This window comes from Mastigoproctus giganteus, chromosome 14 (genome assembly GCF_048544385.1).
Source record: "Mastigoproctus giganteus isolate SK-2022 chromosome 14, ASM4854438v1, whole genome shotgun sequence".
NCBI classification, from domain to species: domain Eukaryota; kingdom Metazoa; phylum Arthropoda; class Arachnida; order Uropygi; family Thelyphonidae; genus Mastigoproctus; species Mastigoproctus giganteus.
In genome coordinates this window covers 102,666,827-102,684,445 of record NC_143588.1, presented here as the reverse complement: position 1 = coordinate 102,684,445, position 17,619 = coordinate 102,666,827, and positions in this window count along the sequence as shown.

Below are 17,619 nucleotides of genomic sequence, written 5' to 3'. Positions count from 1 at the left end.
TCAAAACTCGCTGGCTGTGGTACCTCACAGTAAACTCGGAGAGTCATTACACGCTATACGTGACTGGATGGAGCGAAAGGTTTAACGAGGGTGGAAAGTTCGTTCATGTGTGACTGCCAGACGAAGTTCACAACCGCTAAGTTGTGCGAGGAATTAATATGACCTAGCGACTCCGCCCTACGTTGCCATTCTCCACCCCTCCCTGTCTTCGACACATAATCACGTGACATCGTTCGTCATTTTCCATTTATAAATTTTTTATCAATTTTGCGGGAAGGTAGTTTATAATTTTACTGAAATATGTAAATATACACTACCTATTCAAAAATTGCGGATACCCTCCTAAGACAGTGAACATCTTGCGTATAAATCTCACTCTTCTCAAATAAAGAAATTTAAGAATAAAATATAAAAAAAAAAATCAAAGTACCAAATATAAACAACAGAGGGCGCTCCATCAGCACTCGACTTCATTATTAACATACAGAATGGCGCAGTCAAAGGCCCTTTTCGAAAGCCTCTTCAAAGTCATTAAATAGAGAAAGGTCACGTGCAATCAGATAAAGCACTTGCCTCTCCCTAATGGTTTTTCGATAATCCCCCCCATTGTAGTCTAGTTGAAAATATTCCCCTTTTTTATCTCAACAATATAATACCAAAGTGGATTCTCCCTAACAGCTTGTTAGCCCATATTCCTGGTATTAAGATAACGCAGTGAAGCGGGATTTTCAGCATCGACAGAGGCCCTGGCCTTGTTATCTCCTTCTCTGGAGGTTAGTGTGAATATCAACCCAAGTATTTTGGGTTTAGTCGTGTTATTTGTGGCCAGTGCAGCCAAAAGGATTTAAAAGCACGCAGACGTTGGTTAAGAGACGATGTGTGCTTCATTCCACGCTAGATACAGCGATCCATTCAACATAATACCCTCCTTAGGGACCACAAGATTTATATTTCACGAAAATATTCTTAAACTTCTCTATAAATTCGATGTACGAAGGAGAGGATTATTATTTCAAGTGTCCCTTTGAAAGCCAGAAGACAGAATGGGAATACATCGCAGACAGTGTAATATATACAGTAGTGGACAAAAAATAATGGAACCTAACACGACTTTATAAATGTCTCAAAAGATGCTAAAACAGGGGGGTGCAGTAAGTTAAGGTACAGCCTTGGATACAGGCCAATTTCAATGTGCCTTATGTCGCAATTGGCCTCTATCCAAATCTTCTTTAAAGGAATGGTGATATCCATCAGCCACTAACTCAAACTACACTCACGAGCCAAACGATTATGACGATCCATCTTGAAGATTTAATTTGCGATCCACAGCTCCATTTGTCATTTTTCCAGGGTGAGATCTTCAAGATCTAGTTGGACTCGATCTTCAAGATCTACCTGTAGTTGGACTCCTGGTCGTCCTTGATTTGATCTTCAGCCTTTTTGACTTAGATTCTCAGAACTTCCCTAACTGGGACTTTGACACCTTTGCATCAAACTTTATGGAGGTCATTCTAGTGTCTGCCATGGAGTGTCTTCTTCGCCCATCTTTCTATCTTTGTTTCTTCTGACGGTGTGAACGTTGAGATTGGGTGTTTTGTGCCGTTTGTTTGTCTTTCTGGCTTGGTAGATTTCTGCTTCTTCCCTTGTTCAATGAGGTCAGTCAATCCCCTCCTTCCTTCTTTACGAAAGTCTCTTGATGGCCGACTTCGAGTGGTGTTGGGGACTCTTCGTCATCCTGATCGTCATTCCTGATCGATCTCATAATCTCCTCCAGCTCGGTGATGGTCCAATCTGCGATCCCGAAGGAGTACTTGGACTGCGTAAGTTTTTATGGCTGTGGCCATGTTCCCACCATTCAACTTTGATTTTAACAGGCTTCTCCGTCTGATTGTATTTCTCAATGAGGCGCTCCTTGATCTCCTTGTGTTCTAACTGGTGAGCCTACATTATCTCCAGATATTTGTATATTCTTCCTCTGTCATGTCTTCTGTCTCTTCGCCAGTCTTCAGTTGGTAGTTTAGTCCGAATAGATGATCTTGATGTAAATTGTGGGTCGTGGATTTGTCTAGGCCAAATTGCATCCTATGCCAGTGCTGAAGTTTTCGGAAATCCGGAGTAGCTGTTGGAATCGATTCTCAATTGTGGCAGAGAGTTTAATGGAATCCATGAACATCAAGTGAAACAGATTGTACAGGCTCTTCTCCCTTCTTTCAGGGTATATCCATAATTGCTGTTATTGAGCTTGTGAATAATGGGACGAGTGAGCTAGACAGAAACATAGTGGGCCAAGAGCATCTCCCTAAAAGATTCTTCTCTGATGCATATCGGTCTGGTCGTGATGTTCTTGACGTTGATGGCTGTCCTCCACTTCGCGATGGTTGCTTTTAGGAAGTGTCTGTGTCAGTTTGGCCATGTAGATCTTCAGTTCCTCTATGAACCTGTTATTGGGCACGGAATCGAAGGTCTTGTACTAGTCAATATAGGGTTGTTGTCCTTGTAGTATTGCTCTTTAACTGCAGCGTCAATGGTCAATTGCTCTTTGCATTGTTTGCTCATCTGCTTATATCCATTTTGCAGCTCGTACATGATGTTCTGACTCTCCAAGTGGTCTAATTTCTTATTAGTTATACAGGTGGTCAAGATCTTGTACATCGTTGAGAGACAGGTCCTTAGCCTTCAAGTATGCGGTTCCTTGAGTCATAAACTCTGGAATTGTGTCAGAGTATTATTATCTGGGTGAACTGGTCCGTTGTGTGTGTGTGTATGGGTACAGCTGGACTTGTTTTACCAGAATTTGTGGATGTTATCTGTTCCTGGGGTTGTGGACTTCCTGATTGACTGTTGTACCTCTTCCTCCTGAATCTCCCATTCTGTCATCTTTCTCTGTAGGGTCTTGGTTTTCTTCCTTTATAGAGCTATCCAGGGGGGGGGGGGTATGGCCGTTATGGCTAATTTCACTGCTCCACGGGTTGTCCCAGAACTCCTCCAGTGCTTTCTGTTTAGGGGCCCATTGCCTTTCCTTCTCCACTTATCCACTGTTCCTGGAGAAGGCTGTCTGATTTTCATCAAATGTCCTGTTGTCTGTTTTCCTCTGGGCACTCTCCTTGTAACGGAAAAGTCTCTTGCTGAATTCCAGGAGTTTCTGCTTGAGGATTTCCGGTAATCTTTGATCCTCTCTTTATAGGTCTCGTGTTTGGTCTGGATGTTGTCCTTCTTGAGCATGGCCTTCACTTTTCTGATGAACTTCCTACTTCTGTTACCCCCGTTGGTACTGAGTCAGTTCTTCACTCTTATCTCTTCTATCTTCTAATAAGATAGAACTGGTGGTTCTTTGTCTTTGGGTTTTGCGTTATGCCTTTTTATGGGTCGCTTCCGTCCATCCTGGTGGTGCTATAACGGCAGACTAAATGGGCCTCAGCTTCACTATGATGTGGGTGGCCTTTGTGAGGTCCCCTTCCTCGAATTCTGCAATGTATCTATGGATTCTCGATTTATTGAAGCACCCTAGAAGAACTCTTAGGTCTATCTTAGAACTATCTTAGGTCTTAGATAGTTTTTATTCCAATAAAACCTTGTACCCCTGGTGGTGAACATTAGAACTATTTTTCTGCTCAAAAATTGTCAACCAGTGTAGAATGACTTAAGCGTGACGTAACAAATCCTCATGGTTATCTAATAAACGAATCACGATCCTTAATGTCAAAGAATGTCTTAAAATAAAATCTCCATCGTTTGTTGCTAGGCAACCGTATTGTTGCCTAGTACCAGCCACACTGGTTACGTCATGCGCTATTGCATATGCGCTTAGAGCAATCATCTTAAACAGATGATGAAACTTGGAATCAATTTGAACATCGCTGGTGGATGAAAAATTTTCATGGTTCAACTATTAGTCAAATTAATCGAGTCCACCATTCCTCCCCCTCTGATGAAAATTGTGTAGTAAAGCAAAGTTTCCGAAAAGAATAAAACTTTGTAAATAACCTCGTGCCTTCGATGAACCTCCCCCCCCCCCTCCATCCTCTTCCATCGATCGATAGGGAACATCTGCGCAGATTATAATAGCGAACAATCCTATCAAACTTTATTACATAAAGTGTTACTCTTTGGACCATGCTAACACTGGGGATTCATTACAGGTTTTTATGTATGATGAGAACATGGACCCAGCTGTGCCAATCTACAGAGACCACAGCAGATGCGATGTAAATATTCCGCGCCATTGAATTTAGAAACTTTCCATGATGGCTGTAATGAAGAAGACATATTGGAAGAGGAAACCAATTCTTGCTCAGATGGATCATTGTTCAACAAACGCTTACATGTCTTCTTAATATCCGGAAGTTTCTGCTTATTAAAACACGATTAGTTTATAGTTTTAAGGTATAGGAAAAGATACAGGGGGTGTTGGGACAGTAGGTGGGTTGAAGTTCATTTACCCCTTTGAGAAAGGGATTTTCTATCCACCAATTCTTGAAAAAAAATTCATTTTAGCTTTTTCGTTTTTGATATATCCATAGCGTACTTCCTGAGCGTTCTTTGCAAACACCAAACTACTTAACTCCCCCTCTATTCCCTCCCTAAGAGGAGAATTCCCCTCTATAAGCGAATAATACCCCATATTTTGTAAGAAAGCTCTTTGCCAACCCAATATTAGATTTTTTTAGAGTATCGCTAGAAGCTGAAATTTCTGAATAGGATTTGATGGAGTTCATTGTGAAAGATGAGACCCCCGCGAAGTATCTTAGCTTCTTGGTATTAGAAAAAGGACGGGCATTGAGAAATATATCTGGAGAGAAAGATGTGAAAAGAAAGTGTTGAAAATATAACTCAATCACCAAAAAAAAAAACTCTTTTGATCAAAAGGAAGTTCTGCCAACTGCTGGCTTAGGCTTAGCACTATCTGTTTTAAAACACCCCACGTAAAATTTTATTTAAAAATAAATCGAATTTTTAATTTTGGGTAAACTAGAAATATTCTATTGGCTGTGTTGGATCTCATTACAAGCTATGACATCCCAATTTATTCGTACCTTCAGGGAATACATGAGGAAGTATCTTAATTACGAAATTTGTCTTCCAAGAACGGTATTGAATGAGACAGGGATGACATTGGGGAGAAATTAGTTGAAAATGAGAGACAGGGCGTTTTTTTTTAATTATCTTGATACGACTACGCGTCTGCATAATGAAGAATTCCTTGTAGCATGCAGTATACACAATTATATTATAAGTTTTTAATGAGCTAGCGCAGATATTAATTACTCTGGTGTCTGCTTTGTGCATCCTTCCTTAACATCTCCGGGCAAACTCTTAAAATTGTTGAAACACATATTAAAAGGGCTCCTCTACGCTAACTCTTTTTCAAATATTAATTACACTCATAAAAGTGAGTCTTTATATCTGCATTGCAGAGAAATAAATAATCCAAGATGGCGTACTATAGAGCTTTGTCTTAAATTTAGTTCATGATATCCATCACGTACATCTTCTTTGGCTTTTTTACTCTAACCGAGGTTTTTATTATCCAGATATTACTTATTACACTTAATCTGGCTATCCAAAGTAATTTAAAGTCACTTTATCTAAAATTAACTTTTTTTTTCTTCATAAAAACCCAAGCACAAAGGTATTGGTACCTATGACTTTAATACGGCGGATGGGTTAAAGACTGAGAAGAAGGAATACTTGTGGACATCAGATTTGAATTTCTGTAGATTGTAATTTTAAGGAAATATGTAAGGGGCGGTTGCATAAGTGAATTAACCTGACTGCCATCTTTTGTATTAGTCTAGAAACCCAAGAGATTTTTGGTGGGTCCACCCCAGATGTGTGAACAATAATCCTTGGTTCTATAGAGTCACTAGATATTGAGAAGAAAAGTAACGTGATCAGAATCAAAAAATGCAGTTTTTTCCTAGATGTAGAGGAACAATATTTGCGATGTGACTGTACTGGAGATGGATTAAGAGATATCTCTATTGGTCATCATAAGAGATATCTCTGTAAGTCGACAATTCATGAGATGGAAGCTTATTTAGAAGACCTTTATGAAAAAAACACGATCAAAACCTTTGAGATGTCAAGAACAACTGCTTGAGTTTCACCAAATTTTTCCATTGAGTTTGTCCATGGATGGGTGTTATCCATCAAGGGACAAACCAGTCCACCAGTGGATTGACTCGGACGAATCCATATTGGTGATCATTTATCAGATTGAAGGTTTCTAGTTTAGGAGTTGGCGGCTGATGTATTTCTTCAATACTTTGGAAAGAGCAGAGGGTAGTGCAACAAGATGATAATTAGATGGTAGGGATTTGTAATCCTTTTTAGAAACTGGTTGGATTTGAGAAAATTTCCAAACAGAAGGAAAAACACCAGTGGAATAAGAAAGCACAAAAAGGGGGACACAGAACAGGAGTAAGCTCAGGAGCATAGGTTTTGAGAACAAGTGGAAAAATTCCATCAGAAGCTGGAGCTTTCTTGGCATCAAGATTGTTCAAAATTCTTCTTATCCTTTTGACGGAAGACCACGAAGGCATTGAGTGGAATGTACTACTGGGAATGGTGGAGGGCCATTTTCCAATATCGTCAATAAAAAAGTCAGAAGTGGGATGTTAGCAATTTGGCTTTATTATCTTTGTTTATTTAAGTTACTTTATATCATTTTCAGAATTCGTATTATCCGGATTCATATTGTATCAAAGTTTGCTACCGGCTTATCTGTGTCCAGTTTTAATCAAGTTCGCTTTCATTTTATTGTTTCTTCAGTTCCTTTATTTCAATTCATCGAGGTCTGCTTGAGCCCAATTTTTCCGAATTCGCTTTGTTAAGATTCAATATATCCGAATTTGGCTAACAGATCTGGATTTGATCCGTTAAGCTTTATCTTTATCGAAGCTCGATATCGCCGCGTTCGCTTTATCCCTTTCTGGTTGTTCCATTAGAGGACAATTTTATTTGCTTTGCTGTGTTGGAGTATCTTTTATTCGAGTCAACTCTGTTAGAATTCACTGTAACCGAATTTCAAAATGCAGTTTAGCCGATTTCTCTCTATTGATTTCATGAGACCAAAATCGGAGTTTTGTCTTATCGAAGTCTAATTTATCCGAGTTTTCTCTTAACCAAGTCTATTTTATTCAGCCTATCAGAGTCAATTTTTCTCGCTTTGCTCCTTTGTAGTACATTTTTCCCATTTCATTCTACTGGAGTTCTTTATATCGGGGTTGACCATGCCAAGGTCCAATTTATTCGAGCTCTATTGAATCACAATTTATCCATGTTTTGATCGTAATCCGCTCATAGTTCATAATGTCCCAATTCAATCTAATGAACTCCATGAGATCTGGATTCGCTGTACCCAAATCCAGTTTAAATTGTAGTCCGATTTATCCGAGTTTGCTCTATCCAAGTTCGTTCCATCTCACTCCACTTTATCTGAACTGGGTCCATCGGAGCCCATTTTACTCAAATTCACTGTGATATCCTTGCTTCTCCTTGTTTATTTTATTTTAAAATATTTTATCGATTTAAATCCGTTCTGCATTACCCCCTCCTCTCTCTCTCTCTCTCTCTCTCTCTCTCTCTCTCTCTCTCTCTCTCTCTCTCTCTCTCTCGCAGAGCGAGAAACATCACAGACACGCTTCATTCACTTCACGCCAGTTTCAAGTTAGCCAAGTATATTATTACGCCCGACTTTCTCGACCACCAATGAGTTATTAAATAATGAAAGCTTTAAGTTGCTATGGTAACAGCATACACATTATGGCCTCAGAATGATCTACGATGGATAGTAGACATAAAAGCATTAGTCTCTCGGATTACAGCGGCAGCAAAGATAAATAGTTGAGCATCTTGATCTGAACGTGCAGAGCTACATATAATATTTCAAGCGACTCGCAACGCTAAGATATAAAGGAGTATTGTGGCCAGCTGGAGAAATTTGGCAACATCTTAACAATTTCCTCGCTGTCTTGGTGTCTTTGTTTTGGCAGTGGACACAACAAATCAGAAATGAATGCATTTGGAGAGCTGTCGAGGACAAACTTGCTACTAACAGGTATTGTCTATACATATTTTTCAAAGCAACTTGCGAAGCTCGTTAGAATTCATTTCTGGTGGACTAGAGAGGACTATATTTGGCTTTTAATGCATCAGAGAAATCTTAATACTGCATCAGAACAACAAACTCCATCTTCGGATATACTAACAAAGAGCTGTTATTATAAGAGATACGTCTTCCTTTCTTCCCATACTTAGTAAGATGGCCACAGTTACGTTGCTGAGTATTTGGTCATTAAGTTCGATAATTTCTGCATTCCAATTGTTATTCTCTAACCGGCCATTTGCAAGGATATTAACAAAATGGCATGGAAACTTCGTGCATAATTATACAATACATGACTAGAGTTTCAATAAATGCGTGTAATAAATAAGTTCTTGGTAACTCCTTAATAAATATGGCATTTAATCCGAAACTAAAGTTACAATAATTGTAATTTTTTTACAATTCGAGTACATTTTATCCAAGTTCACTCTATTGGAGTTAACAGATATGCATAGGTTCTAATCAATTTATCCGAGTTCGTTTTATCCGAGTACACTATTGGTAATGTTTATCAGAGTGCGTTCTACTGAACTCCACTTTATACGAGTTTCCTATATAAATGTTCAATTTATCCGAGTTCGTTTTATCCGAGTACGCTATTGGTAATGTTTATCAGAGTGCGTTCTACTGAACTCCACTTTATACGAGTTCCCTATATAAATGTTCAACTTATACGAGTTCCCTATATCAAAGTTCAGTTTATACGAGTTCCCTATATCGAAATTCAGTTTATACGAGTTCTCTATATCCAAGTTCAGCTTATAAATAACTATTCCTTTATTCATAAATAACTGTTCCTTTATAAATAACTATGCCTTTATTCAATAATAACTATTCCTTTATTCAATAATAACTATTCCTTTATAAATAACTATTCCTTTATTCAATGATAACCATTCCTTTCAATAATAACTATTCCTTTATGAATAACTGTTCCTTTATAAATAACTATTCCTTTATTCATAAATAACTATTCCTTTGTAACTTCCAGTTAAATAACCATTCTCTCATGGTTAACTAATTACTAAATAACTTCTTTCGTGAATAACTAGTTATCATTAACTCTTAATAAGCATAATTTCATAGGTTATGAAAACAATTGTAATTTATAAATAATTAGTTAATGCATAATTGCTTAGTAAATAACTATACTTGTATATTAAATAACTTATTTATATGCTTTCTCGTGGATAACTACGTACTGAATAACTGTTCTTTTATGAATGACTAATTAACGGTAACTTTTCATAACTAAAATATCATGAATAACTCCTTAAAAACAATTATAATTTATAAATAATTACTTAATGCATAATTGTTTAGTAAATAACTATACTTGGATATTAAATAACTTATTTATAAATTTTCTAATGGATAACTACATACTAAATAACTATTTTTTATGAATGACTAATTAACGGTAACTTTTCCTAACAAAAATATCATGAATATCCTTAAAAACAATTATAATTTATAATTAATTACCTAATGCATAATGCTTACTAAATAACCATATTTCATGGATATTAAATAGTTATTTATAAAATCTCTCATGGACAGATTCTTACTAAATAACTATTCTTTTATGAATAACTAGTTAACGGTAAGTTTTCATAACTAAAATATCATGAATAACTCCTTAAAAACAATTATAATTTATAAATAATTGCTTAATGCCTAATCGTTTACTAAATAACTATATTTCATGAATATTAAATAACTTATAAATTTTCAGACTTTCCTCAATTAACTCCTCTGAATAACTTCACCACAAAATAAAGATATGGAATTAAAATTTGCTTCTTTCTTTGAGATTTATTTAAATAAAAAACAATTTTCTTCCAATAAAAATATCTTATTTTTGCGCAATTGGTAACTGGAATTGATGCGGGCAATTAATTCACCAGTTGCAGAGTGTCCGTTGCCATGGTTACATGAGAGAAGAGTTATCTATGTTGTTAAAATCATCCTAACAGCTACACTTAATGGATAACTGGGAAATACGTAAATAAATACATAATAATAATTTCGATGGATAATCAGTTAATATTTAAATATATTAATTTATTACACTTTTATTTATTTATAATATCTTTCAATAAAATAATAAGTTAATATAAATAAAATAAATAAATCCATACTGTGCAGTGTCGCCTTCCTGTGGTGTGTCCACCCAAACATCAATTTTTCTCTATCACTCGCAATAGGATGTCACCAGATACACAACAGACACACTTCGAAGAGATACGACCAATTACAGGGGCTGTTTCGTCTAAGTTTTGTTTTCTACACGAGCTAAGATAAGATATCTTCGTCTCTCCCTAACCTTTATCCCTGATGCGATACAGCATCACATAAAGTCCATTAGCTATCACACAAAAAACTTGAGACGTGTCCAGCTTCTGTCTATAAAACTGATTTATTCCCCCGCTAGTGGCACTGGCGTCTTCAAACCGTCTTGAAGCAATAAAGTTTTACGAACGGTCAGGTCATAAACTGCTGTCTTGACTTTCTTCTCCGACAGGGAGGTGGCAGATGAATTTCGTTTAGAAACTATCCCAGCACAAAGGTGTCGTTTGTCGGTATACAGGGAGTATGGAAGCTGTTGTCATGGTTACGAGGATGGAGAGTTATTTGTTGCGGGGGGTCGTTGATGAAATATTCACCATTAGACAATTCTCTAGGTCCAGGGGATTAGGAAGAAACCCCTGATGAGAAAATTATGAGCCCAGACATTAAAATATTTTTATTTAACTAATTACATTATATTAATATGGATAAAATGAACACCTTGGGTTAATCCCACCAGAGATTAATTAAAATGACAGGATCTAATTAAACAGATCTAGTAATGAAATTAACAGACAATAGCTGTTAGATCGATTATCTTATTATTATAGCAAATATTAATTTATGATAATTAATATATATGAATATAGTAAACATTAATATTATTAACTATAGTAAATATTAATATTATTAATTATAGTACATATTAATATTATTAATTACAGTGAATATTAATATTATTAATTATAGTAAGTATTATTTTAGTAAATTTTTAAAATAAACTACACAAATTAAACATTTCGTGTTATCCTAAGTGTTTTATAATTTTATCATAAAATTATATTATAAATATAAAAAGATTAATTTTATATTTTTATTTAATTAATTTATTTTATTTCATATATGGTCGAATCTTTATATCTCGATTGGAACCGACTACTAAACCAGACAGCATTAAGGCCATGTTTACAGAAGTACATGGGATGAATATTGATGTGAGACAGAGAAGAACCAGGTATCCAACCTATGCCTCTTCATCCTTACCTGCCACCCAGAGAAGATGAGCTTCGTACTGGATCCAAGGCTATGGCCCCCTGGAACCCTCATCAAACCCTTCCTAGATCAGGCAGCCAAGAACTGCAATAAACCACCGACATCAACATCAAACGCAATAGCAATTAAAGCTACCAAGCTCCCAAGCCAACCAAACGCATGAGAAATCAAATAACTTCACTGAGAACAAACTTACCATAGGAAACAAACTGTCCACATATCGTTCAATCCAACTCTCAGTAGATTATAATGATAATCCCCAGAGCTTCAGACCTGTAAAGAATATCCCTGTACACATCGCAATGCACAATAGACCAGTGCGAACCTTAAAAAGAGACCTGCCCACCTGTACGAACTCCAGTTATTATGGCTACCACGATTCGAATTGTCTATCAAAATGCAAGGAGCATTTGTAACAAGCTAGACACTGTCGAACAGCTTCTCCTCTCTAAAACCTTTGATATTCTCTGCAGTGCCGAAACGTGGCTTGGAAACGGGCGGGACTCCCTTGCCTGTGCTCCTCAGGCTGGGTACCAGATGCTCAGTTCCTCCAGAGAGGATCGTAGAGGGGGGAGTCGCAATATTCTATAATACCACTATCTTCTCATTGGCACATTCTGTAGTAACCCAATCCCTTGCATTTGAAGCTGCTATGGTATCCCTCAAGCTCAATGCCAACCTGATAGACATAGCAACAGTATACATTCCACCAGGCCCAAACAGTGGCATCATTGAAGATGTAATCCACTGGCTGGTAAATCACCTCCATGCCTCTGCTAAGCACATTGTTTGTGGAGATTTCAATCAATCTTCCACCTACTCTCACACATCTTAGTAGGAAACTCATTAGCAGTATGGATTCATTGGGTATCGGCCTACTTAATTGCCACCCACGAGAGGATCTAATCTCTTGGATCTGATGTTCTCTTCAGCACCATGCGACCTCGAAGACAGTCCTCAAAACCTATTTCAATCCGATCACGAACCCATTGCCATACTCCTGCACTTAGCCACACCTAACTTTGATATCCAAGGCCCAAAAAAGAAAAAAGACATCACAGCACCCAAATTCATTGATCCATCACGATGTCTCGAAGCTGCATCCTCGATACCTTGGGAGGCTCTCAATAATTGTGATCTCGAGCTAGCTGTGGACCTCATGACCAGATGGATTCGAACCATTGCAAGTTATGGTGCTACAAAGACTGTCTGCTTCACTCCCCGTTCGAGAGCTTGGTGGACACCAGCACTGAACAACAGCTTTCAACAAAAACAAAATCTGCATAAGAGATGGAAAGAATCAGGCGCTATACAAGATCGTATTGCCTTTTCCAGAGCCCGGGCAGTTTTCAACCGTCAGAAAATATTTGCAATTAAAAAGCATTTAAATTCAACTCTACGAAAAGGCAAATCGTTTTATGACTCCAACACACAGGAATTCCTAAAACATTGGACCTTGAACTGTGGATGGACCACATTGCACGGTTCTCAAACACTGTGGTCCCGATGCACCTAGGCAACTTACCCATCAACAACGTCCCTACTGATATGCTCGCCACCGTTCGCATCACCAGGAAGCAGCTTATAACTGCTATAAATGGATTGCCACCCACTGCAACTGCAGGCCCCGATCGTGTGCCACAATTCATGATTAAATGTCTTAGCTCGTTTATAATCGGTCCTCTACTATCAATTTTTAACCGTGTCTTAACGCAGCAATACTTTCCCCCTCTCTGGAACAGATATGCTGTGAGGCCACACCCTAAATGCCAATCTGCAACCCTAATTAAACAGTTCAGACCAATTTCTCATTCTTCCAGTCTCTTGAAGCTCATGGAGAAGACATTACTTTCCACCATCATCAATCAAATCATGCCTCACAAACCCCCACAGATTCACTATGACATTCCAGGTAGATCCACAGTCACCAATTTAACATCGATAACCAACACGATTCTCAGTGCACTAGAAGCTAAAGCAGAGCTTTCTGTCACCTACATCGACCTGGAAGCTGCTTCCGACTCCATCAGTATCCCCTCACTTGTTCACCTCCTAGAACACTACTTCTACATAAAAGGTGACATGTTGTGGTTTATCACAGCCCTGCTCTCTGACAGAACTATTCTTCTTAAAGCGGATCAATACACAATCCGGAGAAAGATCACTGTGGGAGTTCCTCAAGGCGGAGTTCTCTCCGGAGCATTATTCACCGCAGTTATTCTTCCGTTTGTGCAACAGAGAGAAGACATACTCTGCTATGCCGATGATATTAAAATATATACTCAGATTAACCCTGGCGAACATCTCTCAAACATCAATAAAAAGATCTGTGAAAAGTTACACGACTTAGGATCCTATCTCCATCAATTTGGCCTCCTCATTAACCCTGCCAAATCAGCCCAAATTGTCTTTTCTCTGAAGCGCCAACCCACTGAAATCCAAGCTTCTGTAGACGGCATTCCCTTCCCAGTGGTCAAGATGCATACAGACTTGGGAGTCGTCTTCGACTATAAACTGAGCTTCAACCCCCACATTGACAAGCTCATAGCAAAATTCTGTCAAATGCGCTGGAACACAAAACAACAACTGCTCCACGTTAGGGATCTGGATGTGACTCGTCGGTACATATACACCTCAGTATACTCTGTCGTACTGTATGCCTCGGAAATTTGGGGGTCCGCGGCCCCTACCAACATCAAGCGCGTGTACTCCGCCGAATACTGGCTCCTTCGTCGGATCACGCAAAAACATCGTCGTCCACCCCAGCAAAGGACAATTGCGATGGCGACGTCACTTCACTTTGCCCGACTTCCAGATCTTGTATTTGAAAAACGCCTTGTTCTCACTGTCAAGATGACAACCGGAATGGTCTCGGAGCCAAGCATCTGGGAACTGTGTGGCTGGAGGATCCCTCTACCCGGACGGATTGTTGGCTCTGGGGGATGAGCCCGAACTTCGATGTGGGCCCCGTCTCCCCAAGGCTATTATTGTCCACCATCCAATGTAAAACCCCTGGCATTGCTGCTGTGAAGGGTCTATTGTATATACCACGTTTGTATACAATAAAGATTATATATATATATATATATTAAACATGAATATTAAATAAAAATGAAATAACTTTTCAAAAATTTAAAATCGTAAGAAAATTGCTGAAATAAATCGAACATATACAATTGGACAGAGTCAAAACGAATTATTGGATTTAATTATTTTAATTAATTCTACATCATTAAACAATTAATGGAATTCTGAATAATGACCTCTTTTGATATTTGGATAATTTCTTGTCTTTATGGATTGGTTGGCAATCTACAAAATGTGCCTTGAGCAAAAAGTAAATTTAAAATTTACTTTTATTAATTTTAATTTAAGGGATTTATTTATTTATAAAATTAAATTCAAATCTACCATGATTGACTATAAGAAATTTATTATTGGCACAGTAACAGCGGAGTTAATAAATGATATTAAGAATTAATACAATTAAATATGAAATAATTATTATAAAATATTTATGAATATAAATTTTAAAATATAATAATTATGTTATTTAAAATTATGATAAAAAATTAAAATATTACTTTTATATTTTAAGTTAATTTTTATAATACCAATTTAGTTATTTTATATTTTATATTATTTCATGCATACATAAAATATAAAAATTATAAAATATTTAAATAAAATAAAATTAATGGTGTATTTAAAATTGAAAAACCCTTCATCCAATATTAAATGAGTCCTAATCATCATGGAAGGCTGTGATCTTGGACGTGAACAGAATAGATATATGAGGTCAGTTTTCTCTCCAGAATATTCTAATTAGTTTCATTGTTTTTGCAATTTTTTATAAAATTTAACGCAACTGTAACCCCTGTAACTCCATAACAAAAAATAACAATGTCCTTTTCCTTGAGCAGAATGTCCTTTGTTTGAAGTCCAGGACCGAGGCAACACCAAAAGGGGCAACTCCTTTTGGTGTTTATATGAAAGCTAAACAAAAAATATGTTGTCAAAACAAGATAGACAAATAACTTCGCCCAAGGTTAACTGTTTATGAAATTACTTTGTCTTCTCAGATTAACTGAACAATTGTGAAAATTTAACCTTGGGGTTGAAGTTATTTAATAAACTCATCATTAGAGGTGAAGTTATTCAGTAAACTATAGTTAGGGATGTTTATTTAGTAAAAATTAGTTATTTAGTAAAAAGAGTTACTTCATCCTTGGAGTTAAATTTAACCTTGGGATTGAAGTTATTTAATAAACTCATCATTAGAGGTGAAGTTATTTAGTAAACTATAGTTAGGGATGTTTATTTAGTAAAAATTAGTTATTTAGTAAAAAGAGTTACTTCATCCTTGGAGTTAAATTTAACCTTGGGGTTGAAGTTATTTAATAAACTCATCATTAGAGGTGAAGTTATTTAATAGTTAGGGATGTTTATTTAGCAAAAATTAGTTATTTAGTAAAAAGAGTTACTTCATCCTTGGAGATGAAGTAACTTTTCAGAAAATAACTTCAAAGAAAATTGATCTTACACGCATAAATACTAAGTTTAAAAAAAAACAAATTATGTATAAATGCTAAGTGGATATCTCATGAATAACTACTTATTAAATAACTAGTTACCAAATAACTTCTATAAATAATAGTTAGCAATAACTATTCATTCATGAAAATATAGTTATTACACGTAAATAACTTTCATTCATTGAAAACCAAACACTAAATAACTTCTAAACTAATTATTTTTTTCATAAATAACTAGAAAATAACTATTCCATGATGAATAATAATTATAATTTTATGAATAACTCCTTAATAAATAATTGCTTAATGGATGATCAATTTATAAATACCTATACATCTTCGATATTGAAAAACTCAGATAACTTAAATTTAGATAATTTAAGATAGATAAAGAGAGACAGGGACGAAGAGAGATGGAGAAAGAGAAGTGCGGAAATGATACAAATACATGACAAATCCAATCAAAGAGAGAATTAGAAAGAGAATTATAATAAGTGAACGTCGCCTTGTCTACTTGCTAATGGCAGGACCATCAGAGGTTCAATGAATAAATGAGCTTGCGCCTTACAGAGTTAATGTGGCGAACAACTCACCTGTCTGTTCCTAGATGCGGGATGTGCACTTGATTAATTGCTAGTCAGAAGTCCGCCACTTTGTACGATGTCAGTGTTTGCGTAACATTGTTGACATTCTTACGAAGAATGGCGCCCGGCTACCTGATTAGATGAGCAAAATTGCTTCCCCCCTCTTTCTCCACTCATGGCCTAACCTCTCTGTGTATGTGTGTGTGTGTGTGTGTCTCGTGTTTAGTGGATGCGACTATGCTACCTAGAGAATGGATGCAATTAGTTTCCTAATTTTCCTGGACATAACCTCTTGTGTTAGCAACAGGAGTGACATCTGGTGCTATTTATCACTGTCAGCTCGCGCCATTACCTTCAACGAATACCAGCACTTTCGCTACTTGATTTTAAACTTTTATTGAACACAACTTAATGTCTCGGTGGTTATGGCCTTCTTTGTTTTCAACGTATTTCATTGGCAATCTTGAAATGTGGTATAGCAGTCAAAATTTCAACTCAAGTACAGTATTTCAAAACCTCTTAAGACATCGGTCCAAGCCATTCTTCATACAGGAAATCTTTTAGCATAGCCATCATAGTCAGTACTCATACGCATCTCCAATTCATTCCAGAAATTCTCAATGGAGTTAAGATTGGCTTTGGGCCTCCTAGTGAAATCATTGTTCACATCTTTCGTCTTCCACTTCCGAATCATGTTGCATACAGTTCCGTGGGAAATCCAGAACTTCCAAAATCCATCCTTTACATGGTTCCCAACTGTATATCCAAGTTCGAACTCAGCCCCAAGTGGCATTTCGTTTGAAAATGAGACTTACATCCTTCAGGTCAGTTAATTCGATGTTTTAACCCGATAGATGCCCCTATACATTTGATAACGTAGTATATGTCTTGACTGATTGGAGGTATAAGTTTTGGTGAAGGGCCCAATCAGCGTCATATAAATCAAAGCAATAAAAGTTTTTTGCACTACAACTGGAACTTCTAGCGTCTGACGTGCCTCATTAAGGCGCACAGTTGACACTTTTTTGAAAATACAATATGTATAAGAGAG